The sequence below is a fragment of the Macaca fascicularis genome, chromosome X (genome assembly GCF_037993035.2).
Source record: "Macaca fascicularis isolate 582-1 chromosome X, T2T-MFA8v1.1".
NCBI lineage: Eukaryota > Metazoa > Chordata > Mammalia > Primates > Cercopithecidae > Macaca > Macaca fascicularis.
Window position 1 is genome coordinate 150,305,947 of NC_088395.1, and position 13,159 is coordinate 150,319,105.

Below are 13,159 nucleotides of genomic sequence, written 5' to 3' on the forward strand. Positions count from 1 at the left end.
TATGAAGTTTACATAACAAGTGTCCATTTCTCTGTCTCATACAAACACACATCCACGCACAAATGCACAAGCAGGTGATTCTAGAGTCAAGCCATTAAATTTATCTTACCTTCAGTTTCTTTATTAATAAAATGATGATTAAACACAAGGAAACACACACACAAGGTTATGGTTTTCTTATCTCACAGAATGTTTGTTTATATTAAATGAGATAACTTGTGTAAAAATGCTTTATAAACTGTAACTCATGGTGATAGCTAATAATGACACATGAAGAAGGCCTCATTAAAGAACTCCATTAAAAACTCAACAATGGGGGGGCGGAGCAAGATGGCCGAATAGGAGCAGCTCCAGTCTCCAACTACCAGCGCGAGCGACACAGAAGACCGGTGATTTCTGCATTTTCAACTGAGGTACTGGGTTCATCTCACTAGGGAGTGCCGGACGATCGGTGCTGGTCAGCTGCTGCAGCCCGACCAGCGAGAGCTGAAGCAGGGCGAGGCATTGCCTCACCTGGGAAGTGCAAGGGGGAAGGGAATCCCTTTTCCTAGCCAGGGGAACTGAGACACACAACACCTGGAAAATCGGGTAACTCCCACCCCTGAGAAGGGACAGACTCTCTGCTCAAGTGGGTCCCTGACCCCTGAGTAGCCTAACTGGGAGACATCCCCCACTAGGGGCAGTCTGACACCCCACACCTCACAGGGTGGAGTACACCCCTGAGAGGAAGCTTCCAAAGCAAGAATCAGACAGGTACACTCGCTGTTCAGAAATATTCTATCTTCTGCAGCCTCTGCTGCTGATACCCAGGCAAACAGGGTCTGGAGTGGACCTCAAGCAATCTCCAGCAGACCTACAGCTGAGGGTCCTGACTGTTAGAAGGAAAACTATCAAACACGAAGGACACCTACACCAAAACCCCATCAGTACATCACCATCATCAAAGACCAGAGGCAGATAAAACCACAAAGATGGGGAAAAAGCAGGGCAGAAAAGCTGGAAATTCAAAAAATAAGAGCACATCTCCCCCGGCAAAGGAGCGCAGCTCATCGCCAGCAACGGATCAAAGCTGGACGGAGAATGACTTTGACGAGATGAGAGAAGAAGGCTTCAGTCCATCAAATTTCTCAGAGCTAAAGGAGGAATTACGTACCCAGCTCAAAGAAACTAAAAATCTTGAAAAAAAAGTGGAAGAATTGATGGCGAGAGTAATTAATGCAGAGAAGGTCCTAAACGAAATGAAAGAGATGAAAACCATGACACGAGAAATACGTGACAAATGCACAAGCTTCAGTAACCGACTCGATCAACTGGAAGAAAGAGTATCAGCGATTGAGGATCAAATGAATGAAATGAAGCGAGAAGAGAAACCAAAAGAAAAAAGAAGAAAAAGAAATGAACAAAGCCTGCAAGAAGTATGGGATTATGTAAAAAGACCAAATCTACGTCTGATTGGGGTGCCTGAAAGTGAGGGGGAAAATGGAACCAAGTTGGAAAACACTCTTCAGGATATCATCCAGGAGAACTTCCCCAACCTAGTAGGGCAGGCCAACATTCAAATCCAGGAAATACAGAGAACGCCACAAAGATACTCCTCGAGAAGAGCAACTCCAAGACACATAATTGCCAGATTCACCAAAGTTGAAATGAAGGAAAAAATCTTAAGGGCAGCCAGAGAGAAAGGTCGGGTTACCCACAAAGGGAAGCCCATCAGACTAACAGCAGATCTCTCGGCAGAAACTCTACAAGCCAGAAGAGAGTGGGGGCCAATATTCAACATTCTTAAAGAAAAGAATTTTAAACCCAGAATTTCATATCCAGCCAAACTAAGTTTCATAAGTGAAGGAGAAATAAAATCCTTTACAGATAAGCAAATGCTTAGAGATTTTGTCACCACTAGGCCTGCCTTACAAGAGACCCTGAAGGAAGCACTCAACATGGAAAGGAACAACCGGTACCAGCCATTGCAAAAACATGCCAAAATGTAAAGACCATCGAGGCTAGGAAGAAACTGCATCAACTAACGAGCAAAATAACCAGTTAATATCATAATGGCAGGATCAAGTTCACACATAACAATCTTAACCTTAAATGTAAATGGACTAAATGCTCCAATTAAAAGACACAGACTGGCAAACTGGATAAAGAGTCAAGACCCATCAGTCTGCTGTATTCAGGAGACCCATCACACACGCAGAGACAGACATAGGCTCAAAATAAAGGGATGGAGGAAGATTTACCAAGCAAATGGAGAACAAAAAAAAGCAGGGGTTGCAATACTAGTCTCTGATAAAACAGACTTTAAACCATCAAAGATCAAAAGAGACAAAGAAGGCCATTACATAATGGTAAAGGGATCAATTCAACAGGAAGAGCTAACTATCCTAAATATATATGCACCCAATACAGGAGCACCCAGATTCATAAAGCAAGTCCTTAGAGACTTACAAAGAGACTTAGACTCCCATACAATAATAATGGGAGACTTCAACACTCCACTGTCAACATTAGACAGATCAACGAGACAGAAAGTTAACAAGGATATCCAGGAATTGAACTCATCTCTGCAGCAAGCAGACCTAATAGACATCTATAGAACTCTCCACCCCAAATCAACAGAATATACATTCTTCTCAGCACCACATCATACTTACTCCAAAATTGACCATGTAATTGGAAGTAAAGCACTCCTCAGCAAATGTACAAGAACAGAAATTATAACAAACTGTCTCTCAGACCACAGTGCAATCAAACTAGAACTCAGGACTAAGAAACTCAATCAAAACCGCTCAACTACATGGAAACTGAACAACCTGCTCCTGAATGACTACTGGGTACATAAAGAAATGAAGGCAGAAATAAAGATGTTCTTTGAAACCAATGAGAACAAAGATACAACATACCAGAATCTCTGGGACACATTTAAAGCAGTGTGTAGAGGGAAATTTATAGCACTAAATGCCCACAAGAGAAAGCAGGAAAGATCTAAAATTGACACTCTAACATCGCAGTTAAAAGAACTAGAGAAGCAAGAGCAAACACATTCAAAAGCTAGCAGAAGGCAAGAAATAACTAAGATCAGAGCAGAACTGAAGGAGATAGAGACACAAAAAACCCTCCAAAAAATCAATGAATCCAGGAGTTGGTTTTTTGAAAAGATCAACAAAATTGACAGACCACTAGCCAGACTAATAAAGAAGAAAAGACAGAAGAATCAAATCGACGCAATTAAAAATGATCAAGGGGATATCACTACCGACCCCACAGAAATACAAACTACCATCAGAGAATACTATAAACACCTCTACGCAAATAAACTGGAAAATCTAGAAGAAATGGATAATTTCCTGGACACTTACACTCTTCCAAGACTAAACCAGGAAGAAGTTGAATCCCTGAATAGACCAATAGCAGGCTCTGAAATTGAGGCAACAATTAATAGCCTACCAACCAAAAAAAGTCCAGGACCAGATGGATTCACAGCTGAATTCTACCAGAGGTACAAGGAGGAGTTGGTACCATTCCTTCTGAAACTATTCCAATCAATAGAAAAAGAGGGAATCCTCCCTAACTCATTTTATGAGGCCAACATCATCCTGATACCAAAGCCTGGCAGAGACACAACAAAAAAAGAGAATTTTAGACCAATATCCCTGATGAACATCGATGCAAAAATCCTCAATAAAATACTGGCAAACCGGATTCAGCAACACATCAAAAAGCTTATCCACCATGATCAAGTGGGCTTCATCCCTGGGATGCAAGGCTGGTTCAACATTCGCAAATCAATAAACATAATCCAGCATATAAACAGAACCAAAGACAAGAAGCACATGATTATCTCAACTGATGCAGAAAAGGCTTTTGACAAAATTCAACAGCCCTTCATGCTAAAAACGCTCAATAAATTCGGTATTGATGGAACGTACCTCAAAATAATAAGAGCTATTTATGACAAACCCACAGCCAATATCATACTGAATGGGCAAAAACTGGAAAAATTCCCTTTGAAAACTGGCACAAGACAGGGATGCCCTCTCTCACCACTCCTATTCAACATAGTGTTGGAAGTTCTGGCTAGGGCAATCAGGCAAGAGAAAGAAATCAAGGGTATTCAGTTAGGAAAAGAAGAAGTCAAATTGTCCCTGTTTGCAGACGACATGATTGTATATTTAGAAAACCCCATTGTCTCAGCCCAAAATCTCCTTAAGCTGATAAGCAACTTCAGCAAAGTCTCAGGATACAAAATTAATGTGCAAAAATCACAAGCATTCTTATACACCAGTAACAGACAAACAGAGAGCCAAATCAGGAATGAACTTCCATTCACAATTGCTTCAAAGAGAATCAAATACCTAGGAATCCAACTTACAAGGGATGTAAAGGACCTCTTCAAGGAGAACTACAAACCACTGCTCAGTGAAATAAAAGAGGACACAAACAAATGGAAGAACATACCATGCTCATGGATAGGAAGAATCAATATCGTGAAAATGGCCATACTGCCCAAGGTAATTTATAGATTCAATGCCATCCCCATCAAGCTACCAATGAGTTTCTTCACAGAATTGGAAAAAACTGCTTTAAAGTTCATATGGAACCAAAAAAGAGCCCGCATCTCCAAGACAATCCTAAGTCAAAAGAACAAAGCTGGAGGCATCACGCTACCTGACTTCAAACTATACTACAAGGCTACAGTAACCAAAACAGCATGGTACTGGTACCAAAACAGAGATATAGACCAATGGAACAGAACAGAGTCCTCAGAAATAATACCACACATCTACAGGCATTTGATCTTTGACAAACCTGAGAGAAACAAGAAATGGGGAAAGGATTCCCTATTTAATAAATGGTGCTGGGAAAATTGGCTAGCCATAAGTAGAAAGCTGAAACTGGATCCTTTCCTTACTCCTTATACGAAAATTAATTCAAGATGGATTAGAGACTTAAATGTTAGACCTAATACCATAAAAATCCTAGAGGAAAACCTAGGTAGTACCATTTAGGACATAGGCATGGGCAAAGATTTCATGTCTAAAACACCAAAGGCAACGGCAGCAAAAGCCAAAATTGACAAATGGGATCTCATTAAACTAAAGAGCTTCTGCACAGCAAAAGACACTACCATCAGAGTGAACAGGCAACCTACAGAATGGGAGAAAATTTTTGCAATCTACTCATCTGACAAAGGGCTAATATCCAGAACCCACAAAGAACTCAAACAAATTTACAAGAAAAAAACAAACAACCCCATCAAAAAGTGGGCAAAGGATATGAACAGACATTTCTCAAAAGAAGACATTCATACAGCCAACAGACACATGAAAAAATGCTCATCATCACTGGTCATCAGAGAAATGCAAATCAAAACCACAGTGAGATACCATCTCACACCAGTTAGAATGGCAATCATTAAAAAGTCAGGAAACAACAGGTGCTGGAGAGGATGTGGAGAAATAGGAACACTTTTACACTGTTGGTGGGATTGTAAACTAGGTCAACCATTATGGAAAACAGTATGGCGATTCCTCAAGGATCTAGAACTAGATGTACCATATGACCCAGCCATCCCATTACTGGGTATATACCCAAAGGATTATAAATTATGCTGCTATAAAGACACATGCACACGTATGTTTATTGCAGCACTATTCACAATAGCAAAGACTTGGAATCAACCCAAATGTCCATCAGTGACAGAGTGGATTAAGAAAATGTGGCACATATACACCATGGAATACTATGCAGCCATAAAAAAGGATGAGTTTGAGTCCTTTGTAGGGACTTGGATGCAGCTGGAATCCATCATTCTTAGCAAACTATCACAAGAACAGAAAAGCAAACACCGCATGTTCTCACTCATAGGTGGGAACTGAACAATGAGATCACTCGGACTCAGGAAGGGGAACATCACACACCGGGGCCTATCATGGGGAGGGGGGAGGAGGGAGGGATTGAATTGGGAGTTATACCTGATGTAAATGACGAGTTGATGGGTCCAGCACAGCAATATGGCACAAGTATACATATGTAACAAACCTGCACATTATGCACATGTACCCTACAACTTAAAGTATAATAATAATAAATAAATTTAAAAAAAAAAAAAAAAAACTCAACAATGTTGACATATTTCTACCCTGAATATTTTGCTGGACCAGTAAACAACTGACAAATCCAACAGAGTCACATCTTCCATCAAATATTTTTATCCTTGAATATCATTTGAAATTCCAATTGATGGAAACAACTCTTAGTAGGAAGTTGAAGGAAAAAAGTCAGTAGCTATAGTCAGTGGTCATAGGCATAACCCAGATAAAACTGGGCATTCTCATTCTCAATTTAGAGCATGTTTCAGTTTGGGGACACATGGAAATAAAACTTCAATTGGACTCTAAAAATCAATTTAGAAAAATGTACATCTTTCTCAATGGAATCTTGAAGATACAAAGAAGAAAAATAGCCTAATCACATAGCCAAACTCCCTAAAACTTTTTCCTCATCACTTTGTTCTAAATCCATACTTAACTATGGCTACTTTGATCTCTTTCTCTTCTCCCAAAACTGTCTTGTCTAGTTGCTTTCATGAGATTATTCCTCCTTTGGTGATTCTCACTTCATCATTTTACTTCCTGAAACTTTTATTTTTCTTCAACAGTTTCTCTATGTATATATTATTTTGAATATTTTGGTCCCTGTTCCTTAGATTTTCAATTGTATGTCTCAAAAAAATATGCTGCTCAGCAAAACAACAAGAAATTCAGAAGCAGAAAGGTTCCTCCTTCCTAAAAATTGGGTAAGCATAGAAAATAATTTTACAGGAATATGTATATTTCTTTCTGAAGCAAATGGACTTCTTGGGGAGGTATTTATCTTTGTCAACCTGAACTTTTAAAAATCCATTTGATGAGATATTGCAGTCAGGAAAACAAACCCTTGAAGTTGTAGATCGGAAAGTTTAGACCTTAAAAGACATACACTTTCCTCTATCCACCCATTCATAGAAGGAAATGCCTGTTTTTGGTAGAGCTTAAATTTTCCCATTACAAAAAATGTTAACAAGATTGTAAATGTATCTATATATGTAGAAGATGATGATGTCCCAACAAAATTAAAATGTATTATAAAGACATTATAACTACAAATTTTGGGGATAGTTCTGAAACAAGTAATGAAAACCAGATTAGAAATGAAATAAAACATTTGGAAATATATATATATACACACACATATAAATATCTATAAATTGAATATATCATATTCAATATAAGATAACATATGATATATAATAATATATCATTAGATATATCATATATGATACATGATACAATATATCATAAAGGTGACATTTCAAATCACAGCAAGATAAATGTAAATTTGATGACCTTGGGACAAGTTTGAAATAAAATATAAATAGACTCCTATATTTTTCCATATACAAATAAATATATTCTAGAAACATATTAAGCATAAATATTAAACTATTGAAAGAATAAGTCAAGAAATTTACATAAAAAAAGTTTGAATGGAAGACACTTAAACAAAAAATGGAAGGTTTCAGGACATAACTACCAAAAAAAAATCAATGTTATTATTAAAGATTTCATAAACAACGTTCAATGTAAGTTCTTAATGAGTAAAAAAGTGCTACAAACATAGTAAAGATTAAATTCACCCCAATATAAAAAGGGCTCTCAGAGTTCAACAAGAATACATACAAATGACAAAGAAAATGGAATGGATGCACTAATTTTCTTCCATTTACCCTTCTAGATCTACTCCCTGCCCTTCTCTTTATAGTTCCATCTTCAAAGAGATTGGCTCATATGGATTGCATCAATCAGCTCCATTGTCCCTAGCTTCTGGTGAGATTTGGAAAACTGTAGAAGATGAGGGTAAGAAGAGAATGAAGAAGGGTAGTTTTCACTCCAGTTGTCTTCATGCTGTATTACTATGGGTTGGCTGTCTCTCTGTACCAAAGAACACAGCTCCAGTCAGGCAACTCTCCTTATCAGCTAGGCCACTTCTTGCCTCTTCAGATCTAGTGGTGTTAAAGAACTCCCCATTGTTATTACCCTTGGAGTACTGCATTATCCCTCATTGGTTTCCTTAAACCAGTGGTCCCTGAAATGTGACAACTTAGGATCCTATGACTCTTTTGTTGGCAACATTGTTGTAGTCTCACCAATGAACTACACTATAGTAGTCTCTTACTGTTTGAGATAGTACCAGGAGTTATTTTTCTCACGTCCAAGAGAATTAAGGAGTGCAGACACAAGGGTGAGGTTGGATCAGAAGTTTAATAACTGAAAGAAGAAAACTCTCTGCAGTGGAGACAGGGGCCCGAATGTGTTGCCTACTATGAGGCTGGGGTCCGAGGTTTTTATGTACCAGAAAGGGAAATGAATGTACTTAGTTTGTGGGCTGTCTTGGAGACAGTGTGATTCAGCTTGGTTGGAGATTTTGGTCTAGGACCAATCAGGAGCTGAAGTTGAAACTCGGCCAGGGACATTTGCCCAGGACCAATCAAGGGCTGAAGAAATGACTCATAGAGGCCAGGCTCACAGTTGAAACAAAGAAGGAAAGTGTCCACCAGAACCCACTGGAGCCCACCATGTTCATGCCCACAAAAGGAGAAGAAATTTTTTCTTGGGAGCCCACTGATTATACAAAGGACAAAGGCAATGCTATGTTGGATCTTTTCCCTCATCTGAGTGAGTCAGAGGTTTGTGCAAGTTTTTTATCTCAGTGGGTTGTAAGTTCTCTTATCTGTGCAGCCATAGGCATGTCTCCAGGCACAACCCCATGTGTTAGTTCCCTTATCAGTACCCACAGCTTGATTGTTTTCCCAGGCTGTTTTTTATGTTATGTAGGAATGAGGAACTGACCCCTGGGTTGGGGGCTCTCTGGAAACCTTTCCCTTGCTGTCTACCTAAGGCGAGTTAGCTAACTTCTCTCAATAGGAAATCAAAATTACATTCAAGATGATGTTATGATATGTTAAAGTGTTACTCTTTCCACAACAGATTAAATATACAAGTAAATATAGAGCTATATTATATTAAGCCAGACATTAAAGAGATTTGCAAAAGCGTAAAATAATGCAACTGTTCCCACTAATTTTATTTTGGGAAAAGAGTTATTTGTCATAAATTATGCTTTTACGTTAGCATATGGAGTTTATTCATGTTTTAGATAAAATAGATATTAAAATACTCAATGTTATCTAATATATTAAATATTAATAGATAATCCACATAACTAAAAGTTCATTGAGGCCCTTAAAATATTTTAAGAGTATAAAGAGTTCTAGAGTCCAAAAGTTTTATAGGCATTGCCTAAAACAATGCACTTGACTTTATAAAACGTCACTTTTATTTAATGCTTTTAAATTTGACACATATGTGGCATATAGACACAGGTATGTCATATGTTTCTGGCCATGACCCTGAGTGATACACTGGAAATTTACAGAAGAGATATAAATTACTAATAAATCTCACTAATAGTTAAAGAAAAAAATTAATAAAATGAGATGGTTTTCCACCTGACACATTTTTTGAAAGTTTTAGAACACCCAATTTGTATGAAAGTATAATAAATATAATATATTCATCATTTTGTGATTGTAAATTGGTTAAAAAAATGAAGGGCAATCTTTTAGCAACTCTTAAATGTGAAAATATAGAGAGACTTCAAGATTGCTGACTAGAAGCACTTTGTACTCCCCACCTCCACAAAGAAAACAAAGATAATGAGTAGATAATTACACTTTGAGTAGATCACTTAAGAGAGAACACTGGAATTCAACAAAGAAGTGGCTGCAAATGCCTAAAGCAAAGAAGGAGAGAGATTCAAGGCAGTCTGCTCAGCTAGGATTGACTGGGATCCTGGAGAGGTTCCCCCAGTGTAAGTAAGAGACACCCAGTGCTCTATATTTTCACTGCAGACTTCTGCAATCCTAGCATGGGAGTCCCTTAACCCTTAAAGGCACTAAGACTAACATAGGGAGCTTCATGGAAACCTTGAGAAAGCATTGCTCCAGAGAGGAAGCTTATGCTGGTTCCCACGCAACCTCTGCATCCCAAACAGTGACTGTATGATGCTATATTGAAAACTCAGCCTTCACCAGGCTGCATCTTTCCTGAGGGCTCAACAGTACCTGCATCTCCACATCCTTAGGGCCACAATGACATCCCTCAACTGAAGACATTGCTGAAGCTGGCTGCTACTGCCAGGGCTGAAACATCAGTCATTAGCAACAACCACACTGCCCGAGCAGCAGTTACCATGCACTTTCAAGAACCCTGAGGACAAACTCCCTTGCCTGCAGCACCATCAATGCAGCCTGTTACTGCCAGAGCTAGAGTGTGAGCAAGGCACATATTCCCCAGACACCTGCTTAAAGTTACTGAAAATAAAAGCAACCCCACCATCCTCAATAGCAGGGCTACAGTACAGCCACTGATGCCCACATCTGAGCATTTGACCCAAGGCCTGGGGATCACCCTGCCACTGCCTACCACGGCTAGAACCTCCACTAGGGGGCCTGTTGACTAGCCAATCCAGCCCAACTTCATTGTCCCAATGCACAAGCACATTTTCCAGAAGTCCTGAGTACCAACCAGCCAAATCTACCATTAGCACATGAGCACTCCTCCTAAGGACCTATAATCAGGCCTGCCCTCTTGTCACTAACTTGACAGCTGGCTCCTACCCACATAAGCCACCTGCAGGCCTGGGGACTGGGACAGCCACCCAGTCTGTCTCAGACACTGCCAACAGCAGTACAGAACACATGGAAGCCAGAGGGTCATCCATTATTGCTACGGCCATCATTTACAACATGCCTGCTTTCCAGGGGCCCAATAATCTACCTACCCACACAGCTTACTGCTGCCAGTAATGAGATACAAACAAGTGGATTGGAAACCCAGTAATTGGCCAAATTGGACTCACTAGCATAAACTCAGTTACTGGCTGTCCTGGGGCCCAAGGACAAGCCCATGTGGCATCTTTATTCCTGGCAAAACTTCAGCATAGCCACCAATAACAATTGCATCCAAGCTACTGAAAAAATCATAGACACCTCTGATGCTGTTACAGTAAAAAACAATCATACAGAAACTACACTACTGCATGTGCCCAGAATAAAAGGATACACTAACCAACATAATAGATGCATCTTCAGGAAAATATCCTCTCCTACAGAAGCAAATTCAAAAAACTGGCATATCAGACATGTTATATCAGATATGCAGATATCAACGTCAGGACACAAGAATTCTGAAAAAGCAAAGAAACATGATACCTCCAAAGAAACATAATTCTCTAGCAACAGATTCCAGTAAAAACGTTATAAAATCTTAGCAAAATAATTAAAAATAATGATATTAGAGAAAGTCTGTGAGATGCAAGAGAATGCAGAACAAACAACAGAAAAAAAATAGAGAAATAATTTAGAACATGAATGAGAAATTTACCAAGGAGATAAATATTACAAATAAAGCACAAGCAGAAATTCTGGAATAAAACAACTTATTAAGTAAACTGTAAAATACATGCAAAATCTTCAAGAGTAAACAAGAACAAGCAGAAGAAATAATTCCAGAACATGACTACAGGTGTTTTTGAAATAATCCATTAAGACAAAAATAAACAAAAATGAACAAAAAAGAATTAACGAAGCCTACACAACTTATGGGACACCATAAAGTGACAAAATATTCAAATTTTGGTTGCCAAGGGGACCAGGAGAAAACAAAAAGTCTAGTAAATCTATTTCACAAAATAATAGCTGAAAACTTCTGAAGTCTAGCAAGAGATTTAGATATACAGATACAGGCCGGGTGGCGGTGGCTCATGCCTGTAATCCCAGCACTTTGGGAGGCCGAGGTGGGTGGATCACGAGGTCAGGAGATCGAGGCCACCCTGGCTAACATGGTGAAACCCCGTCTCTACCAAAAATACAAAAAAATTAGCTGGGCGTGGTGGCGGGCACCTGTAGTCCCAGCTACCGGGAGGCTGAGGCAGGAGAATGGCGTGAACCCAGGAGGCGGAGATTGCAGTGAGCTGAGCTCGCACCACTGCACTCCAGACTGGGCAACAGAGCGAGACTCCATCTCAAAAAAAAAAAATTAAAAAAAGCAATAAAATAAAATAAAGTGTGATTGCTTAAAAATACTATTATGATATTTACCACAGTACTGTTTGCAGTAGAAAAAAAAGAAAGTTAAAACACAAAGAAAATAATGTTAATAAAAAGAAGATAAAATATTATACAGCCACGTTATAACCATGTAATGTTTAAGACAAAGAAACACAAGTTATAACTATAGGTACTTAGCATAGAACTATAACTTTGATATATTAAAGGAAACAGGCAAGTCGCAAACTAATATATTCAACATGTCCCATTTGTTCCATGGTGTACATGTCCCATGTGTACACCACGAATGTACATATGCATGTATTTATATCTTTCTTTCTAAGTATGATGAAACCTATAACAAATTATTTAAATAGATGAGCTAGAGAGGAGTGAAGATTCTCACAATAAAACAATTTTTAAATTAAAATGCAAGATCTGAAAACCAGTTTACTTGAGGCTACTTAACATATGAACAAATAGTCCAATGAAATTCAAACATCCTGAGGGTATTATTATGTTGCTGATATTCATTGATAGTCATATTATTCATCATAATTTCATAAAATAATTTTATGTTCAGTTATATCTTTGCATAAAGTTATAGTATGCTAGTCCATACTAAACACACAGACACACACACACACACACACACACACACATTTTATTATATTTAAGAAGTGAGTAAATTTTGCTGTAGCTTTTTCACTCTTCTATGGCTGTCTGTTCTTTGTGCCATCCTGTTATTAAACTCCTTCGCACCTTAGCAGTAATCAATTCTGGTATCAAATATTTTGATACTCATTTAGACCAATGTATTAACTCTTCTAGTTTTTGCTTATCTCCAGTACATAAACAGCAAATAAAAGAAACAAAACATAACAAATAAATAACTCCACCCTGACCTAGTCGAAAGTATGAAAGTATGTGGGATGCGAATTTAAATTCTGGTTATATCACTTAAGATATGAAATTTAGGCCGGGCGCGGTGGCTCATGCCTGTAATCC